This window comes from Tenrec ecaudatus, chromosome 16 (genome assembly GCF_050624435.1).
Source record: "Tenrec ecaudatus isolate mTenEca1 chromosome 16, mTenEca1.hap1, whole genome shotgun sequence".
In the NCBI taxonomy this organism is placed as follows: domain Eukaryota; kingdom Metazoa; phylum Chordata; class Mammalia; order Afrosoricida; family Tenrecidae; genus Tenrec; species Tenrec ecaudatus.
The window spans coordinates 85,873,040-85,880,958 of NC_134545.1; the positions used below are offsets into that span (position 1 = coordinate 85,873,040).

The window sequence follows — 7,919 nt, forward strand, 5'->3', positions numbered from 1 at the left end:
CAATTTTGTCATAATCTAGTCATTCGAAGCCATTCTGTAAGTATTGCCCACGCTCAAGGGGAAGGTTTTATACAAGGGCCTGGGTACCAACCATCAGACACCCCCATAACTGAGCCTCTACTCCCTAGGATCTGGAGCAAGATTTCAAAAGACTTCCTAATCTCTGCCTTTAGCACATTTGAAGAAATGATCCATATTTTAATGTCATTTTATTGGGGGCTCTTACAGTTTTTAGAACACTCTATGTATCAATTGTATCAAGCATATTTGTATATATGTTGTCAATCTCATTTCTAAAACATTTTCTACTTGAGCCCTTGGTATCAGCTCCTCTTTTTTCCCCTCCCTCCCCCACCTTCCCACCCTCGTGAATCCTTGATCAATTATATATTGTTATTATTACTTCACGTCTTACACTGTCCGTCCTTTAGTGAAGTGTCTGCTCGTTTTTAAATGGAATTATTTGTCTTTTGCTTGTGAAAGTGTTTTAAGATTTTTTTTTTTTTCAGATGTTTCTTTCTAATGAATTGACCATTACATTTCCAAGTTCTGAAATGGCCAACAGACCATAGGAAGACATTTCTTTAGGCGCCTGCTTGAAGCCAACAGCTCCATCAAACTGTCAGCCTTGATTCAGGGCCAAAAGATTTTTTTTTTTTTTTTATATAAAATGTAGAGATTAGTTTCTTGTCCGGCCTGCCATTGCCAAAAATTCTTCCCAGTCTTTTTGTTTTTTAATTTTGTGACTCTTTTGTTGATATCATTTTAGGAGGGCCTAGTCATCTATTTTGTCTCCTACTGTTTGTGTAATTTTACTTATGTTGGGGAGTATATGTATGCCATATTTTCTAAGTTCGACCCTGTTTTTTCATGGATTATAGTTCTAGGTTTTACAGTTTGGTCTTTGGTCTAGCTTGCTTTGTATATGGTGTGGGGAAAGGGCACGGCGGGGGCGGGGGGGGCGGGATCGGGGGATGTAGCGGACCTCCTCCAGTCTCAGCTGGGAGGAGAACTCATCTCTACACCAGCCCAAGGCCAGTAGCCACAAAGCAAAGGTCCGGCATGCCTCCACCCTCCTTCCTTCTCTGACCCTCTTCTGACACCAATCATTTCTCCTATGACACTCTAGACCAGGGGTTCTCAACTGTGGTCGAGACCCCTTTGGAGGAGGGGGGATCAAGCGGGGGAGGGGGGGGTCAAACAATCCTTTCACAGAGGTCGCCCGACTCATAACAGTCGCAAAATGACAGTGATGAAGTAGCAACGAAAATAATGTTATGGTTGGGGGTGGGAGGTCACCACTACATGAGGAACTGTCTGAAAGCGTCTCGGCCTGAGGAAGGTGGAGCAGCACTGCTCTAGACAAACTCACAATGATGGAGGTGGTTTAGGGAAGTTAACAGGTTACCACAGTTAGGATGACTTCTAACAGGGAGAGTCCAGTTCCAGACCTGAAGGAGGATGAAGGACCATAGCATGGGGGTTCCACTCATCACTCTCTATCAGGACGCCTGGTCTCTTGTGATAATGTGGGGGTTTAGCCCACATGTTTCCCCCACTTTACCCAGGACCTTCTCATATGTTCCTTTTTAGAGCAGTTTCTCTTCAGAGCAGTGGTCACTGGGCACCGTCTAGTTCTTCTGATCTCAGGGTTGTGGAGACACATTTGCATGGTCCATTATTCCATTAGACTAATTGTTTCTATTTGGCTTCATTCTTTATCTTTCCTCTGGATAGGAAGAGACTAAAAGTTGCACCTTAGGTGGATGCTCATAAGATGGATCTCAGCCACTAGTCACCAAAGTAGTAGAAACTATTGTCTTTAGAACTGTGATGCCAATTGACCTTGGTTTCCCTGGAGACGATGGTCCTGAGCCCCCGGGCTCGGTGACTCATGTCCTCAAGGTGTTTGCTTAAATCTAAGAAATGTTCTTCACTTTGCATACTGTTCATGTTCATGGATACATTGCAGAAAACTTACATATTGCAAGATTTCGTATATAACAATATTTGCCTCTATTGCTTTTAACTCTTGCAAACCTCCCTCCTTTTTTTTTTTTTGGTGTGTGGGGGAGTTTATTTTAAAATAAAAATTTTATTGTGAACTCAATGGTGGTAAAGGGCTGGGGATTTTTTGATGACCTGATTGATTTATTCTTTTGTTCTGGATCTGTTCAAATTTTCTGCTTCAGTCTGTGTTCATTTAAGGAGGTAATGTATTTCTAGAAAACCTAGAAGCTATTAGGGAGCTCGAGGCAGAAAGCAGGGGTTTCCCTCTACCTGCCAAGGCCTCCCTCCCCCCTTACAGGAAGTTGGAAGCCGATAAAGGCCAGAGGTAAGTGAAAATCCAGGCCCTTGAGCCAGGAAGCCAGTACACCTGGGTGGGCCCCAATCTAGGCCAGGTGGGCTTAATTCAGCCAATGGAGTCAACAAGCACCCTCAACCACACCTTCCAGCTCTTCCCCTGCTGCTTGCCAGCGGCAGTTTCTCTCTCTCTCTCTCTCTCTCTCTCTCTCTCTCTCTCTCTCTCTCTCTCTCTCTCTCTCTCTCTCTGGCTTGTATTCAGTTTATTGTAACTCCTGAAACTTCTTCTATCCTTTATAAAAAAAAAAAAAAACCACTTGGATCACAAACCGGGTTTCGGGTTTCATCGTGAATTTTCCAGTGCAAAGCCAAGGACAGAGGCATTTCTTACCCGAGAAACCCTAGCAAAGGTTTTATGTTTTCACACTGGTTGGCGTACTGGTCTCGGCACCCTGCTGTCCCTGGTAGTTAGTTGCTTTTGTGGTGATGCCACACATTAATTCTGCATCCATAGCTTCTCTTTTTTCCCCTTTGTTACATTTGCCAGTGGTTTGTTGATTTCATTAATCTGGCAAAGGAGAGATCCGGAGCCAACCCTCCTCAGCCCCAGAAGTCCCCGCTCCAAAACCACCAACCAACCAACCAAGAAACAAAGCCCTCCAAATTTGCTGCCAACCAGTTGATTCAAACTCACAGTGACCTTATAGAACAGAGCAGAACTAACTCTGTGGGTTTTTGAGATTGTAATGTTTTACAGGAATAGAAAACCTCTCATGGAGCGCCTGGTGGAGCTGAACTACTGACCCGGGGGCAGCAGTCTAATGTGTAACCGATCAGGGCTCCTGAAGACCCCCTCTCACTCATTGCCATTGAGTTGATCTGACTCAGAGACCTTCTAGAACAGTGTGGAACTGCCCCTGTGGGTTTCCAAGAGTATAACTCTTATAGGAGTAGAAAGCCTTCTCTTTCGCCTATTCACTCCCCTGGAGAATCCCTAGAGCCACATCATTCTAGCCCCTTCCACACAGTGTCCATACAAGTCCACAAGAGGGCGCTCTGCAGGCCTCGCATATATCTAGCCCCTCTACTTCTCTAGGCACTGGACTTCCTGATAACAAAGTTGGCAAATTTTTCCCAGTTTAAATATATGAGAGGGTACCCGCCCCCACCCCAAACAAATGGAATTGTGCTGGGTGGAGCAGAGCTTTGGTAGTGCATATTTTTCCTGGTTAGGTGAGCACTGAGCAACTCAGAGTTAGTGCACCCAGTGGCATCACCTGGGAAGGTTCTCTGGTCACAGTGAATTTTTTTGTAAAGGTAGTTTAATTCTAAATCTTGTTTTTTGTGATGGCCAATTTCAGAGAACAGTGTGTGTCTGTGAAATTTGGCTTCTTGCTCAGAAAAAATGCCACAGGAACGGTTGTGATGTTGAACGCAACTTACAAAATATGGGGAAAGCTGAAGTGTGTGAGTGCTTTTCTCTTTTCAAAAAAGGCGAAATGTCAGTTGTTGACGAACCTTATTCTAGACTCCTGTAATTTCCCAAATGGAAAATGTCAACTTGTAGTGCATGTGGAATTTGTTCCACCAGGTCAGACTGTTAAACAAGCTTCTATTTAGAGGTTCTGAAAAGATTGCATAACAGCATGTGACAAAAAAGGCCTGATTTATGGCAGATGGGAGACTGGTTTTGCCGCCACAACAATGCACCTGCTCACGCAGCCATCTCAGTGCGCCAGTTTTGGGCAAAAAGCAGCATACCTCTCTTGCCCCACACACCTGACTCACCTGACCTCGCTCTGTGGTTTCATTTTGTTTCTGAGGATGAAGGGGGACATAAAAGGACAGTGATTTGACAGCATAAAAGAGGAAGAAAAACAAGGGAGGTGCTGTCAGCCATCAAAAAGATGAGTTTGAAAAATGTTTCCACAAATGGAAACACAGATTTGACAAATGTGTTAAGTGTAAGGAGAGTACTTTGATGGTGATAAGATTGTTTTGTAAAAAAAAAAAATTTGTAAATACATAGCTTTGGAGGGGAAATCCGGGTTGTTGCTGTTGTTTGAGTGGGGGGTACCTCCTCGTAAGGTACACTGGGCCATTATTTGTAATCTCAAAGGATTTCAAACCACTTCAATGCCCACCAATAGAAGACTGGCAAAAATGAATTATGATGCAGCAACCAATGTGATTGTGTGCACCCATCGAAAGAGTGGGGTAGTTCGAAATGTGGAACAAACTCTAAGATGTATTGTTAGTTGTGTGTGCGGGAAGGGAGACAAAGTGCTTAAAAAGGTGTACTAGGCATGTGTGTGCGTGTGTGTGTATGTGTGGAGACAGATTGCACGCGCGCGTGTGTGTGTAGACAGAAGCATGTAAATCTTCAACTACCACCTGCAGCGGGTAGGCTGGAGAGCTAGCAGAGGTGAATAGAAGCAGTTAAGGTGAAATGCAAAGGGCTTGGTACATGGCCGAATACATTATAATTGCTTCATCGGTTCTAGACCAAATACAGAAAAGAATTTCCCAAGATGCTCTGTCTTGAGTTCAGAGCTGCTGGTGCCCTGTGATACCACACGGGGGAGCTCACCCCTTGTAATTGTTGATTCCCTTTCCGCCGGCTTTGCTACTTGCAGGCACTGATCAAGTACACCTTACAAAGCTGTTTCTCAGCAACCCCAGCTACCTGGAGGCCCTGCTAAGGCTCATGCATGCCAGAGCTGAAGTGGATCCTGACGGCTTTGACCCAGCGTCCTCTTAAAACCCCAAATTTATTCCTCTGAAATCTCACTACCTCAAAAATAGCTAACGTTCCCCAAAATAGCCATCACAAAACTCTTTTTTTTTTTTAAACATTTTATTAGGGGCTCATACAACACTTATCGCAATCCATACATAGACATACATCAATTGTATAAAGCACATCTGTACATATTTTGCCCTAATCATTTTCTTTTTTTTTTTTTTCTTCTTTTACATTTTATTAGGGACTCCAACATTTTATTAGGGACCTGATGCAAGGGGCTTAGGTGAAGAGCAAATGCCTTGAGAGTGATTGGGACAGGGAGTGTATGGGTGTGCTTTGTACAATTGATGTATGTATATGTATGGATTGTGGTAAGAGTTGTTGGAGTCACAAAACTCTTTTCATACATTCTGGCCATTCCACTCAGGAGGGAGGTGCGATGCTGACCACTGAGGCCCCTTGATCAGCTAGGGCCCCCACTGCCATGCGTCTGTTCCGACATAGCGACACTATAGAACACAATAGCACGGCTCCTGTGGGCTTTCAAGTCTTCACGGGAGCAGGCAGCCCCCGCTTTCTCCCGCAGAACTGGGGATCAAAAAGCACTGGCCTTGCAGCTAGCAGCTGACTGGGTAACCGCCATGGCCCTGGTCTCCTAGAGCTGGACAGCCAAATCTCTGTGTCCCTCACGCCCCAGTCAGGCCTCCCTCCCGCCATCTCTCCTGAGAGGCAATGAACGAGGTTTAACTCGCAAATATCCTTCCCTCCTTGGGAATATGAGGCTCCCTGGGGGCGTGGTGGGTTCCCATTGGGCTGTCAACACAAGGAGGGAAGTTCGAAGCCACCAGGCTTTCCTTAGGAGAAGGCCGAGACTTTGGTCCCGGAAGAGTCCCAGTCTTGGAAGCCCACAGGGCAGTTCTACTCTGTCCTTGGAGGGCCCTACGAGTCAGGCTCGACTTGATGGCACTGAGTTTGGTTTGCAGAGTCAGGAATGCACTCTTTGGCTTTGAACCCCACAGTCTCTGTCTCAGTGGCTCCCGGAAAGGATTTTGATGGCGACGTGCTTTGGAGTGAGACACACCTGTATCTTGGTCCTCACTCTGTCGTTCATCATCCACGGGCTAAAGATGAAAAGAGAACTTTATGTTCCTTATTTTATAAGGTGGTCTAAAGGACCAGGTGCATGGGAAGCGGAGGGGGATGGGATGGAGATTCAATACAAGCCACCTCTGGTAGTTACATAATCTGGTGTCAATTTGGCACTTGAGAGGATTGAGTGAAGGGGTGGACTCTAGTCTGTCAATCAGGATATAACCAATGAAGCCTCTGTGTGGGGATGGCCTTCCCCTAAGGATTCTGGGAATTCCTGGATTTCCTTCTTGGCAGGTGGGAGAGACTCTCTCTCGGCTCAATCCCTGGGAGACATAGCAGCTAACAAGACACATGGCACTACTGACAGACCTGTGCCCTGGGAACTGGAGGAGCCATGTGGAGACCCCTGACAGTGCTGAGATGCTTCTACCGCCACTGGATCCACAAGACTTTTCACCCACTGGCCTGTGATCTTCCTGCATTTGGTATCATTGCATATGTTTCGTGAGTCTGAAGAGGATTATATAGATTGGTATTGGGCATATGGGCTAATATTGGATGTATGGACTTGATCTGGGCTGGGCTGGTTTCTCAATATTCATCTGTTCTCATCTGTAAATCTTTTTCTTATACACATGAGTATCTCTATGGATTTGTTTCTCTAGTCTACCCAGACTAACACACCACCTTATTCCTTTTTCCCTTCACCCAAGGAAGATATTTAAACACCCACCAAGACCAGCACAGAGGTAGATCCCCAGAAGGAGAGGGGCCTATTTTCTAACACATGGTTTCTGGCCAAAGAGATAAATTTGGATGTTGAGGTGAAGTCATTAGACCTTTAAAACTCTTTCCCAAGAGGTGTCGAGCTGAAGTAGAAAAGTGCCAGACTGCGGGATCTGACTGGGTCAGACAAGGGACACGGGAAGGGTTTCCTGGCGGAGCAAGCACTGACACTGGCGGACTTCAGGAGCCAGTTCTTAGGTTGCTGGCTTGCTGCTTTCTAAGACCTTGCTTCTCTGTGTCTAGTACAGTACCTCGTACATAGAGGGAAAGCTTCCTGGGGTCAGATGCGGTCAAGAAGGACCATCCTTTGGTATTGGTTCTATCAGGATCTATTACAGTCAACTGATAGTGTAGCTACCTTTGGAAGGTGACAGAGGCTGGACACACCTGAAACAAGCCATTCTTTGCTCCTCGGGAAGCAAGAGTTGGACCTAGTCTCAGGTAACTTCTCCTCTGCTTTCGATCTCTATGAATTTGTCTTCTTGATATGTCATATAGGTAGAGTAATGCGACATTTGTCCTTTGGTGTCCAGTTTGTTTCATTTAAAGTCATGTTTTCAAGATGCATTCGCACAGTAGCATGTATTAGTCTTCTGTTCCTTTTAATAGTTGGATAATATTCCATTGTACATATGTACTATGTTTTGTACAGCCAAAGTATGCATCTACTAATAGATACTTAGGTTGTTTCCACCTTTTGACTTCTCTGTGCAGTATTGCGATGGATATTGCGATACACGACTCCCTGCTTTCAATCTTACACATATACGCCTAGAAATGGAATTCCTGAGTTACATGGTAATTCCGTAGTTAACTTTATGAGGAACTGTTAAACTCTTTCCAACCGCAATGACATCATTTCTGTGAGTCCTCTTTTAATGCTGCTTTATGTACAATTAGAAATTATAAGACGATATTTTCAGGGATCGTTCCAACAGCTCGTTACTAGAAAGCCACTCTGATCATACAGAGAACAGTTTTTCTTTTATTT

General features: G+C 44.9%; 1 non-coding gene across 1 annotated transcript; it reads right to left on the reverse strand.

Moving 5' to 3' along the window:
• Positions 1-507: 507 nt before the first annotated feature.
• LOC142430082 (small nucleolar RNA SNORA2/SNORA34 family) lies at positions 508-643 on the reverse strand. Its single transcript, XR_012780557.1, has one exon. It is a non-coding gene; the product is annotated as a small nucleolar RNA SNORA2/SNORA34 family (small nucleolar RNA).
• Between the last annotated feature and the right edge of the window lie 7,276 nt (positions 644-7,919).